The sequence below is a fragment of the Arvicola amphibius genome, chromosome 4 (assembly GCF_903992535.2).
Source record: "Arvicola amphibius chromosome 4, mArvAmp1.2, whole genome shotgun sequence".
Lineage (NCBI taxonomy): Eukaryota > Metazoa > Chordata > Mammalia > Rodentia > Cricetidae > Arvicola > Arvicola amphibius.
In genome coordinates, this window is record NC_052050.1 from 52415172 (window position 1) to 52429573 (window position 14402).

Below are 14402 nucleotides of genomic sequence, written 5' to 3' on the forward strand. Positions count from 1 at the left end.
GTAAGGTGGATTTCAATGTTTTCCGTAGAAGGTGGTTAATTTGGGTGGCTGGAGAGATAGTTCAGTGGTTAAGAACACTTGTTGATCTTCCAGAAGATCAGATTTCAGTTCACAGCACCTAATTGGTGGCTCTGCAATTCCAGTTTTTGGGAATCTAACATCTTCTTCTGGCCTTCACAAACACCAGGCATGCATGTGGTGCACAAACATACATGCAGGCAAAACACACATGTATATACTTGAAAATACTAAAGAAGCCAGCTAGTGCTGAATGGGTTGACTCTACAACGTACGAGCAGACTGGGCACATGGTTAGAAATTACTCCAAATCACATTATTAACTTGGTGACAGGTTGGGTGAAAATTTGATTTGTTTTTAATGGCAAACTTTAAAAAGAGCTTCTCAGAAAAACCTTTTCCACACTGTGGGAATGATGCTCCTGGCACTCTCCTGGACTGTGGGTAGGTCCTGACCAGCCAGGAGAAACAAATGGCACCCAGGTTTTGGTGACAACATGTGGGGATAATATCTGCAAGGGACTCTCGCTGTCACCACCTTCCACCCCCGTTGACTGTGGGTGCGGGCTGGGGAAACAGAGTAGGAGGCAGTTGGTGCCCGTAGACCCTGGCAGCTCCCACCCACCCTTTCCTCCCAACCTGGGGCCTTGGGGACCCGAAAGTCTGAAGCCTGAAAATAACTGTCCTCACCCACAGCCCAGAGATGAGCTGTTTAGTGCCATGCAGACGAGCGTAACATTGCCAACTTCATGAATCACCCACGTTAGGATTCACACAGTGCTTCGCACATTTCAGAGTAATCTGTAGATTTGGTTCCTCACTTCTTAAGAATTCCTAATTATTCATAGATTTTTGTGGGAAAGAGAAAGCAGATTGTGAATTAAGTGAGTTACTGAGACATGTAATTTCTAAAGCAGAACTATAAAAAAACCCTTTCAGTTTCCGCCTCCAAAGTATTTTTAATGTTGATAAAGTGTGGTGTTTCAATGTGTTTGTTATGGCAACATTTAGGGCTTAGTTAAGTTCCCTGAAGGACTGGGTGGTCCTAAGGATGGTGGGGTTCTTAGGCCAGTGAGATGGCAAAATGAGTGGAAGGCACTTGCTGAGCTCAGTTCCCATAAAAGTGGAGAGAGAGCGGGGATGGGGTGGGGGACAGGAGGAGAGGAGGGAGGGGAAACTGTAGTCAGTATATAAAGTAAATGAAAAAAAGTTAATTAAATTTAAAAAGTGGAGGAAGAGAACCAACTCCTACAAGTTGTTCTCTGACTTATACACATACACACACAGAGACACAGACACACACATATACACACACAGAGAGACACAGACACATACATATACACACACACAGAGACACAGACATACACATTCACACACAGAGAGACACAGACACACAGACACATACACACACATACACACACAGAGAGACACAGACACACACATATACACACACAGAGAGACACAGACACACACATATATACACACAGAGACACAGACACACACATATACACACACACAGAGACACAGACACACACATATACACACACAGAGACACAGACACACACATTCACACACAGAGAGACACAGACACACACACACACACACACACACCCAAGCACACACAAAGTAAATACTAACACATTTTTAAACTGAGAAAAATTTTAAGGCATTACGCTTGATCCTAACCGAAAGGCCAAGAAGCAACGACATTGTGACAAAGACACCCAAGTGTAGCTCTCTACAGCTTCTGGTGGGGGAGGACTCAGTTTAGTTTTCTTTAGTCTGACCTGGAACTTGCTCTGTAGACCAGGCTGACCTCGAACTCACAGAGATCTGCCTGCCTTTGCCTCCCAAGTACTGGGCTTAAAGGTGTGAGCCACCACCGCCTAGCTGACTCAGCTTTCTTTAAGGGTCTGGCCACTGGGAGTTTGACCATGCTCCATTGAGTATATGGGCAACACAAGTTGGACTTTTTTGTTTGTTTGTTTGTTTTGTTTGGGGGGAGGGTACAGAGTACGAGGGGATCTGGGTGGAATGGGAAGCGAGTGTGATTGGGGTGCATTGTATTCAGTTCCCAAAGAGTCACTAGAAATACGTTGGAAATAGTTATTTATGTGATGGGTGTTTTGCCTGCATGTGTAACTGTGCACCACATGCCCACAGTGCCCACTGTGGCCAGAGCTCCGGGACTGGAGTTCCAAACGGTGGTGAGCCATCTCTCCAGACCCTCTTTCTAAAGAGTTAGCAAAAGCGCTGTCTTTTATTACTATTGTCATTTAAATCTTTGCAAATGACCAAAAAGTCACCAGTAAGGAAATATACATCCAGCCCAGTCATCTTTTCACAGAATGGTTCTTCTGTTTCATTTTTGGCAGCTTGCTGAGGCTGGGGATTGCCAGGCCCCACTCAGAGGCAGCTTCAAAGGCAACTTCCAGGGACAGGATGAGGGGGAACCTCATTGTATTCATCTCACCAAACATGCTTGCTGGCTGTCCCTGGTCTCAGAGTCTGGCCTTAAGCCACAGCCTGCTTTGCGGCTTGTCCCTGCGGCTTGTCCCTGCAATGCTGAGTGTTCCCTGGTTGGTCTAATTTCCCAGTGTTGGTGTTTCTGAGAATTGCCAGTGGTCAAGACTACCAGGTCTACCAGGCAGCCTCTGAGCTTACATTTCCTCCCAAGCTGGAGCTCTGGAGGAGGGTGACTCCCTCCTGCTTCAGATGAGCTTCCTCCACCTGTGGACGTCATTGGCAGTGACCTCATCACACAGGAGGGATCAAGTCAGAGGGCAAAAAGCCGTTAGTCTAGTTGGAACTTGCTCTGAGGTAAAAATAAACTAATCGTGTGCAGTTAGTCTGAGCAAAAGAAACAAAGCAGACTTTTAAGTGAATACAGTACTCGTGGGACAATAGATCCAGTTATGAAGCCTGTCCTAGTATATTTTCTATATATCAAAATTATACAGCTAAATAAAAAGTCATCTTCCTGACCATCCACAGATATATGTGCCCATTAGATTGAGATGTTATCATGCGATTACATATACACATCACATGAGATTACACGCTACACATCAAGCTGTCTTAGTAAATGTGAGCCACGGTTTCCAGAGTCAATGATCCTGCAGGCCTTGCCTGGACAGAATTAGCCTCCATCAGAGACTCACTCCTCTGCTGGGTTGACATCTGAATTATCAACTGCCATATGCTGTGTATTTCCATTGCCTCCGACAGAGCATGACTTTGATCTCAGCACTTGGAAAGCAGAGGCAGGCAGATCTCTGTAAATTTGAGCCAGCCTGATCTGCATGCAGAGCAAGTTCCAGGACAGCCAGGGCTGCACAGAGAACAGTAAACAATAAATAAAATAAGTTTTATTTTATTTATATATAAGAAAAATAAATAAAAACCAATAAAATATAATAATGAAATAGAATACTGCCCTTGACTATGGAATGAAACCATAAAGATCTAAAAAATGATAAATAATAAACAACCAATTCAGAGTCGTGGGCTCTCCCTCATTGTGGTAGTAAAGGGAGGGACACAGAACTAGGGAGGGCTGCTGTGAATTGGGGAGGAGTCATGTTTGAATGGGCACAGAAGATGCAGGGTTATTATGTGAGTTTGTGTGTCTTTGGGATTTCTGGAATATTTTTATTTCGTGAACAAACTTCTAAAGGGCCATGTACTTCAGTATTTATAATAAGTTTGAAAACTAATAATGTGTATGCTCCCATGCTTGTCAATCATTCTCAGGGTGTGCTAAGTGTCCTCCAGGCCTATTTTTTTCCAGAGTTTCTTGCATCACAGGCTGGCCTCTAACTTACTATGTAGCCAAGAATGACCTGGACCTTGTGACTTCACACCCCACACACCCCGCTTCTACCTCTTAAGTGCTGGGACTACAGATGAGCACCACCGTGTCCTATTTATGGGGTGCTAAATCTTGAACCAAGGGCTTCATGTATGGTAGGAAAGTATTTTAGCAGCTGAGTCACATTCCTAGGCCCACTGTTTTTCTGTTTTTATTTGCTTTGTTTTTGACCCCCAAGCTAGCCTCAAACTCATGATCCTTCTGCCTCCAGGTCTGAGATTATAGGAGTGCACCATCATGTCTGACTTCTGATCCTGTTTTTGATGAGTGATTTCCCTCCTGTGAACCTCTGCCCACATCCTCCCCCTTCTCTGCATCCCTGAACATTGATTGACAGTCCATCCTTTAAACTTGGCATCTATTCCTGCTAATAACCATTTTTGTTGGCTACTCCACATCCATGTCCCTTTATCTCCTTGGGAACCACGTGAAGTGTCTCAATACCCCTTACCTGCCCCCTCTTCATTTACCATGTAGATTCACAGGATTTCAGAGCTAGAACAACCTGAAGTCATCAATCCCAAACTTCTCATTACATAAAAGGGAAGAAGAAGAAAAGGAAAGTCAGAGGTTAAACATCATCTTCAGCAGTGGCTGAGAGAGGAGTTGAAACAAGGCTAATTACAGGATTTCCACAAGACTGCCAATCAGGGGAGGCTCCTGTCCCCTGTCATGGAGATGCAGCTGTGGTGGAGGGAGGTTGTTGGATACTGTACTTGAGAAAAGCTGAGGAACCACTAGGGAGACAGAAAGTGATTGGGTGTGTGTCTGTGTGTCTGTGTGTACATACAAACAACCAATTGCCACTGTGTGGACGCAAGAAAATAATCAGCAAGGGCAGAGATGCTGAGGGAGAAGAGAGAAGCACTGAAGCAGATACAGGGCAGTCAGGCAGGTCCTCACTGTGGTGGCTTGGATGAGAATGGTTCCCATATGTTTCTATGTGTGAATGTTTGGTCCCTGGTTGGTGGAACTGTTTGGGAAGGATTAGGAGGTATGGCTTTGTTGAAGGAGGTGTGTCACTGAGGGTGGACTTTGATGGGGGCAGCAGTTATAAAAGAAAGATAATAAACTAAATAAACCTATCTCAAAGGAAACAATAGACTTAATTTATATCTCACTTAAATTAGACATAACTATACTCAGAGGGATGAAGGTAGAGGTTAGAAATGAATAGGGAGAGCAAATAGAAGGGACATTCTGGGCATGAAACCCATGTCAGCCAAGCACTTGACCTGCAGGATAGACATTAAGAACAATCTGTGAGTAGAAAACTGTCTGTAGGAACTCTCCAGAGGGCATCAGAAAGAGGTTAAAATAAAATCTAGGTTCATGAGTCACTGAAATGAAATACATGAGGCTAGGTAAAGGGACTTATTTATTAGGACTAGTGGCAAGATAGTATTATGGGTATGCTCTTGTAAGAGGGGAATGTTATATATCAAGAAAGGAAGTCAGAGCTGGGTGGTGGTGGTACACACTTTTAATCCCAGCACTTGGGAGGCAGAGGCAGGCGGATCTCTGTGAGTTCAAAGCCAGACTGGTTTACAAGAGCTAGTTCCAGAATAGGCTCCAAAGCTATAGAGAAACTTTGTCTTGAAAAACAAAACAAACAAACAAAAACCAAAGGAGGGGAGGAGAAAGGAAGGGAGTTAGAGTGTAAGGAAGAATCAATAACAATCTCCTAGTCACCCTCTCTCTTATCTCAAACAGGAGCCAAGCTTCCAACTCATGAAGCTGTTGGGGAAACCATACTTAGATGGAAGCACCAGGATGCCGAAGAGGGAAATGCCAAGCCCTGGTGATAAGATGCCTCTCATGCAGAGGAAATGGGGTGGATATTTGGGTTAAAGTCATGATAAATTGCTAAAAGAGAAGTTCACCTCTAGAAAAAGTCAAACTAAAAAAAAAAACTCCAACAACAACAACAAAGGAAAATCCAGCTACATGTTGACATATTATGGTAAGATTTAGGAATGTCAAAGACAAATAGACAAATATTATTTTGTTATTGTTATTATTAGCTTATTTATTTTTGGTTTTTCAAGACAGGAATTCTCTTTGTAGCCCTGGTTGTCCTGGAACTCACTCTGTAGACCAGGCTGGCCTTGAACTCAGGGATCTGCCTGCCTCTGCCTCCTGAGTGCTGGGATAAAAGGTGTGTGCTACCATGGCCCAGTGACAATTTTTTTAATGATTTATTTTTATTTTACATGCCCTGGTGTTTTGCCTGCATGTGTGTCTGTGTGAGGGTGTAAGATCTTTGCAAGTTACAAAGAAGGAAGAATTGTCCTAGGTGCATAAACAGTGCACAGATATGCAGGCAAAACACTCAGACATGTAAGATAAGAAAAATAAATCTAAAAATATTTTTAAAGCACAATAAAAATAAGAACAAGAGCAAAACAAGCAAACAAAGAAAGTAAGCAAAGCAAAAGGTTTTCAGTCCCACTTGTTCTGATCTTTTGTATTTCAGCAGCATTTTAAAGTTTTTGCTATCTGGGTCTTACGCAGTTTTTCTTAAGTTTGCTCTCATATATACTATTATTTTGTTGTTAATTAAAGAGAAAATTATAAACAGCTCTCAGAGAGGCTGGAAAGATGGCTCAGCGGTTGAAAGCACTTGTTGCTGTACCAGAGGACCTGAGTTCAATTCCCAGTACCCACCTGGCAGCTCTGAAAGCTTTCAGGGAAAAAAAACGGCACCCACAGTGATGACAGATTTTTAAACACCAAACTCAGTGTAAAATGACAGCAGAGAAACACGTTCAGTGGGTTGAAGGATAAGAAAATTCAAAACCTGCAGTATGCATCCTATCTCCTAATAAAATGTGTCCATGGGCTAAGAATATGGCCAAGCATGTAAATTCACAAACAGCGGCCAAACCAAGACCTCCTTTGAAGGTATTTAACAAATTTCTTTCTTAGTTGCTGTTCTGGGTATTACAACTTATCCAGTTAAAAATAATTAAGGGCCGGAGTAATGCCTCAACAGTTAAGAACACTGGCTACTCTTCCAGAGGACCTGGGTTTAATTCCCAGTACCCACATAGCAGCTCACAACCATCTGTAACTCTAGATCCAGGAGATCTGACACTCTCTTCTGGCCTCCAGGGACACCAGACACACAAGGGGTGCACACACATACATGCAGGCAAAATACCCATACACATGATAATAAAATAATTTTTAATTAAAAGAATCTACTCTGCATTAACCATATCTTATTTTACAGTCTACGGATTTTTTGCTTCAATATACATCTACTTTTCTCTCCTCTTATTTGGCTATTACTGCCATACAGATTCCATCGCCTTTCATTATGTGTTCTTTGGTGAGCCTTTATAATTATTGCTTTATATAAACAAAACTTTTCTAAACTCACACTTCTGTTACCTATGAAATTCCATTCTTTGAAAAATTCCATTATTGCCAGACAAGAAACCTGAGCCACTGACTGAGCGGAAGCATGTGTGACTGAGTTTTACCCTGGATCCTAACTTAAACTCTGTCTGTAGCCAGGCGGTGGTGGTGCACGCCTTTAATCCCAGCACTCGGGAGGCAGAGGCAGGCGGATCTCTGAGTTTGAGGCCAGCCTGGTCTACAAGAGCTAGTTCCAGGACAGGCTCTAGAAACTACAGGGAAACCCTGTCTCGAAAAACAAAAACTAAAACAAAAAATAAACTCTGTCTGTAGTACTACCAAAGAGTTCACATCGCCCAGAATTGAGTATGACAGAGATTTATTTATTTGGGGACAAACTCACAGTAAGGGTAACAATCCGCAGTCCTCTGCATGCTCTGGGAACTAGAACCAAATCCAGCAGAAAAGAGGACCATACATGCTTTTTGTCTGCACTTACAATACATGAGACCATACCCAAAGTGGGCTGGTATCTTAAAAGCTATTGGCCGAAGGGGTTCCTAAAACACCTCCCTCTTTTGTTTAAATAAAGAGTTCTAAGCCTAATACAAAACTATATACAATAAAAATAAATATCAGGTATTATCCAGGAAAAAGAAGAGGCAAAAACATACATAAAAATTAGAATTACTACCAGCAAACAAGAAACATATGCTAACTGTTTCAATAGTTATTCTAGCCTAAGCAGTCTAAGACCTATATTAAAAATGGCTTAGCTATGTCATGGGAGGAAAGTAACTATGACTATCTAGTCTTCAACCCAATCAAAAGAAAGAAAATATTAGTACCTGAGAAAACAGGAAGTGCAATCAAACAACTTCCAAAAGGTGCAAGAAATGACAGAGACAACCAACTGCCTGGACAATCACCCAAAGTCTCATTTACAATGTAGGGGCAACCAACTTTGGCTAAGGCCTAGAGTATCTGACAGATCATTTACAGAGAAAGGAAAATTTGAAAAACTATCTTACCCTGTCTTGGCAAGGTTTGGCAGTGTTTTTGCTTGTATCCTGCTTGTCCAGTTTGGACATGGTGCATTTTGTCATTAGTCAAGACAGGGGCAATTCTTTGCCCAAAGGCCAGTTTTGCCAAGAAGAAAACAAGCTCCAAGTGAAGTGTCTTTAGTGCCCAGCATTCTCTTAGGAACAGATTGGTGCTGCCAGGAGCAATCATGTCTCACGTCAACAAAATTCGAAGTCATTTAAATGCCATATTCTACAGTTCCTTGAAGTGTTTGAAGATTGCCCATCTATGCATAATACAATTTCTATGCATCAAAAGGACCTGACTAGTCTAACTATAAGTATGACAAACACGGATGACTATTGACCTGTAATTCTTAATACCTATATAGATTAAAGACAAAGGCTTCATATTTAAAAATTAAACAATCTTTAAACAACTGTGCAGCAAATGAGGACAATGACCTCAAAGTGTAAACAATATATATATATATATATATATATATAAGTGTCTTTATTGGAGGTAGAAATGTATAGTGCAATATGGTAAATAGATCATAAAATTGCAACAATATACAAAATACCTTAAGCAGAGGTAGAAACATGCATTCATACAATATGACAAAATAATTTTGCATAGGTGCACAAATATTGTAAACAGGAATAGAAGCATATTCAATATAACAAATATAATTTGTGTTTGTATCAATATACAAGAATCTATACCAATGTAAATTGTCTATAAATAATAGCTCACAAGTATTGTCACTATTACTTACTATTATTATTAGTGTGAATAAACTTACACTAATCTACCTATTATCCCATTCCATCTATCCCCTTCTTTTTGTTTTTTATCAAAAGAGATACCTGAGCCTACTTTCTTTTCACCACCAGCCCTATACCACTTATAACCAACCTCTAATAGATGACCCTAACCCTGAGGATAAACTTTGTTGGGAGAGGGGACATTGTTTTCTAGAATTACTTCCAGCTGGTATGGGGGCGATGTTATTTCTATGGGATCCTGTAAAAACTAAAATGATGGTTAAGTTTCAACTGTCTGTTACAAAATTTCTGTCTGTTACAAAAGCAGATAGTCTCTGAGTAGTCGATAGGATTTTTCTGAAGCTCTTATTTGAAGTTCTGGCCAAAATGTTGTAAGAAGGTGCACCATGTCAATTAGCCAAGCTGGAATCGTCTCGAGCAATTTGTAACCCAAAACCCATCTTAAAGTGGTACTATCAACATAATGACATCATATCAATCAGGTGGAATCATTGTGGGGCCCCATCTTCTTCCTGGAGACTTCAAGGTTTACAGTAGGAAAATTTATTGTTCATTGTGAAAACATAAACATTATTCATATCAAAATGGAAAATCTGAATTTCTATAGATATATATTCAATGAAAGGTACCATAGAGACAAAAACAGGTATGGGGAGAAGTAAAAATTTTGAAAGCAGAATTTTGATAACCCTAGTCCCTAGATTTTTATCTTCCTTCTGTCCCACACCAGGTGGCTCCTGATATGAGACAGAAACTCTGAGTTTTTCTTTTAACAACATGCTTGGATTTAGAGAAAGATAGCCACTGTCCAACTCCAAAGCCTGCTTTGATTTTTAATAAGTGATGGCTACCATTATATGTATGTTTAGGTATTGATATCTTACCCTGCAGAGGATATTGGTATCATAAGCCAGATTTCTCTTTGCTTGGTGATTCTTTCTGGATAGCTATCTTTTCTTCTTCAAACATCTAGATGTCCAAGATCTCTTGACTTTTTGAAGTTTGGTTTTTCCTGTAAAGACAAGAACAGAACACTGCCACAACCCTTATGAGGTTTTCTTATAACCTGTGGATTGTCATCTCTGTGGATGAGCTGTCATTTCTCTTTATCAAACAGTTTCTCCTTTTCAGTCCAAATCTTGATTAATTTTATGGTATCCATAGCTTTTCTTCTCTTGTGGAAAAGGGAGCAAAACCCCTTCCCCAATGTAGCACATCTCCTGGTTTCCATTGTGAGGTCAATACATCCTTGAAATATACCACTTGATTTAATTCAGAAGATTTTTTTTTCTATTATCCAATGTCTCTCTGCAGCAATTGTTCCTCTCTCAATAGCATTAAGAAAATTCAAGGTTGTTAAAGCATTATGAAATCCATTTCTGGGTGTATTTTTCATCCCTTTCTGTTTGTTTAATATAACCCTTATAATCCACTTAAATCTTTCTATAACTATCTGACCTATGGGATTGTGTGGTATGCCTTTAATATTCTTTATATTATAGTAAGTAAAAAACTGTTTCATTTTTGTAGAGGCATATGCTGGACCATTGTCTGTCTTTATTTGTGCAGGTATATCCATGATGGCTTCTAATAAATGTGTGATTACTGAATCAGCCTTTACCAAACTCAAAACAATTGCCCATTGAAAACCTGAATAGGTATCAATGGTGTGGTGTACATATTTTAATTTTCCAAATTCTACAAAGTGGAACACATCCATCTGCCAGAGTTCATTCCTTTGAGTACCCTTTGGGCTACTTCCTACAGATAGTGATGTTTGGTTGTATAAAGAACAAGTAAGACATCTTCTCATAATCTCCTTGGCTTGTTGCCATGTAATAGAAAAGTTCTTTTTTAAATCTTTGCTATTGACATGATTTTTTAATGAAATTCTGAGGCATTCAGTACATTTCCAATCAATAATCAATCAATTTCTACATTATTCTGTGTTAGAGGACCTGGCATACCCATATGGGATCAGATGTGTATTTTATATATATGGGACTAAGTCTACTCCTGATTATATCCTGAATCTGAACAAATAATGAAGTCAATTCTGTATCATCTGGTATAAATTAAGTGGTTTCAATATGCAAAACAACTCTTTCTGCATATTGCAAATCAATAACTATATGGAAAGGTTCTTTAAAATCCCTTAGTACCATGAAAATATCATATAATTCTGACTTTTAGACAGAACCATATGGGCTTTGTTCCACTTTACTTAAATCTCTGATTTGTAACCTGCTCTTCCTGATTTATTTGCATCAGTATAGAATGTAGGCGCTCCAGTTATTGGTGTGTCACACACAATGAGAGGAAGGATCCAATTAGCTTTCTTTATAAGACTAATTCTATTGCTTTTGGGATAGTTGTTATTAATCTCTCCCAAAATTACTACAAGTACTTTACCAGGGCTCATTTTCTTCCAATTATTTTTTAATTTCATCAGTAATAAAAGGTACTATAATTTTCTGGGTCTATTCCTGCTAATTGACAAAGTCTCAATTTTTCATTTTATAATTAATTCAGACCTTTTCCACATAAGATTTTAATTTTTGACTCTGTTTATGTGGTAAAAAGATTCATTCTAAGATAATATTTTCCCTCTGCATTAAAATTCCTGTGGGGGAATATTTGGAGGGTAATATGATCAGAATGTAGTTAAGATTTGGATTTCTCTTCAATTGAAGTCAGTTATTTCCAAGCTTCAGCTGATAATTCTCTGGGACTATTTAAATTTTTGTCAGCATCTAAGATTTTGTTTAAATGAATTATTTGATCAGGTTTTGTCCCAGAAGTGGCAGGAAGCTGAGGGCAGCGGTGGGTAACTCAGATGCACAGTAGGGCCACGCAGTTAAACTGGGCCGGCAGGAAACTGCTAAATTTTGCAGCAGGCCAACCGAACCAAGCCATGTACAGATGTGATGGAGGGGTAGTTCAGCTGTGTGGGGTGGGAGGAGGCCATGGCGGGTCTGCCCAGACCCAGGCCATGGCGTGGGCTCAGGCCACATGAACACCAGTTTGTAGTAGTACCAGAGTTCCACAAAAGCCCGGAATGGAGTATAACAAAGGTTTATTTATCGGGGGATAAACTCACAGTAACGGTAGCGTTCTGCAGTCCTCTGCATGCGGTGGTAACTGGAACTGAATTCATGCACGCATCTGCACTTACAGTACACGAGACCACGCCCAAAGTGGTTGGGTATCTTAAAGGCTATTGGCTGGAGGAGTTCCCACAAAATCTGTCTGTCACTTCTCTCCTCCATTCTCCTCAAGGACCCCACCTTTCCAAGGTTCGATGCCATGGTCATCCCTCAGTTGTCTGAGCTTGTTGGTTTCCTTTATCCTCTTGTCATTCCGTCCCCCTGCTTGGGCCTCTTTACTAATCAATCTTCAAATTTGCTGATACTTTCTTCTAATCCATCAAATTTGGTATCAATCGGTGGGTGAATTTTTCATTTCAGCCATTATATTTTTCAACTCTAGAATTGGTTTGGTTCCTTTATGCTATTTCTATTGCTTTGTTGTATTCTCCATTGGAGCAGATGCTGTCTGCTTCCTTCTCGTGCATTAGATACGACATTTTTAGTTCTTTGAATATACTTATAATGATTGATTTGAAGTATATCTACTAATCAGATTTGTGCTTCCTCAAGGAATTTTCTGTTTTCTCCTGATGTTACCTTATATATATCCCATGATTTTCTGATTTTTTTTGCGAGTCTTATGATTTTCTGTTGAAAATGAACATTTAAATCTTTTATTAATAGCTCAGTAGCCTTGTCCCCATCTGGGTTCCTGGATTCTACTTTTATTGTCTGGGGTTCATTTCACGACTCTACTGTTTTTTTGTATATTTTATATTCTCCACAGTGTGCAAGATCTGAGTTTTCTGTTAGTTTTCTTTTTTAAAAAGAAGTTTTTATTTTCATTTTTAAGTCTTGTTTCCTGCGGTTCACTCCTAGGTCAGTATAATTTAGTGGTCAGCCAATGACTAGTCTGAAGCTCTCCCTAAATGCCGTGTCTGTGTGTCTTCCACCCTTTCTCAAGGGGATATGCATGGGAAGGCATGCAGACGAAGCTTAGGCAGCCACCAGATGGTCTTAACTTTCACTTCAGCTTGCTTAAGGACTCAGGTCAGCCAGAGGCGACTGAGACTTTCTGCCTTGTAATGCATTTCCTAATCATTCAGGCACACAGAACATTCTAGATCCTCAAGAATGTTAGAGTTTGAAAAAATATCCAGGGCTTGTCTATTTCTCAAAGGTCTCCCTGTAAACTTTTATTGCTGGCCACATACTTGTTTTCTGCAACCAAAATTATAGCCTTGGGCAACTGAGATATTGCTGGGTACTCATTGTTTTTGGTGACACTCATGAGATAGTTTATATCAATCTGTGAGTCAAACAAATTGCCACAGCCAGGCGTAGGGGTGCATGCCTTTAATTCCAGCACTCAGGAGGCTAAAGCAGGCAGCGTTCTGAGTTCAAGATCTGCCTGACCTACAGAATGAGTTCCAGGACAGTCAGGGGATACACAGAGAAATTCTGTCTCAAGCCCCACCCCCCAATAAATAAATAAATAAATAGCCACAACATTCCAGGAATGGGGGGTTTGCTAATTTGGACAACATGTTGACTATTTCAATAGGATAGGGTTTTGATACAATTCTAAAAGCATCAAATTATTAGCTTTGACATTGCTAACGTTTTTAAATACTTATTTATTTTTATTTTATATGCATTGGTGTTTTGGCATAGGTGTCAGGTACCCTGGAACTGGAATTACAAACAGATGTGAGTTGCCATGTGGGTTCTGGGAACTGAATCAACACAAGCGTCATCACAACCAAAGTCAACCTCGAGAAGAAGATCCATGCACTGTATCCAGTCATTAAAAGGTCATCTGATATCATCAAAGGCAAGTGAAAAATCCAGACTCTTTCATGGAAGGAAATATGTTTTTAGCGATTCTGAAGAAGACGGAGGATGTTAGGAAGCCTGGGGATAGGAAACACAAAGGGTGTGGTGGAGGTCCTCAGACAACACGATATGAATGTGGGTGAACTAAACCCACAAAGTACAGAGACTCTAAATAGACACAAAAAATCTAGGGGCTGGAGAGATGGCATCTGTTCCTGCAGAGGATCCAGGTTCGATTCCCAGCATCCACACGCTGGCTCACAACCACCTGGAACTCCAGCTCCAGGGCACCTGGCACTCTGTTCTGACCTCCACAGGCAGACACGTGGTGCACAAACATGTATGCAGGCCCAACATTCACACATATAAAATAAAAATTTAAAATCTCTAAGAAAATCTAATCGTACATCACTA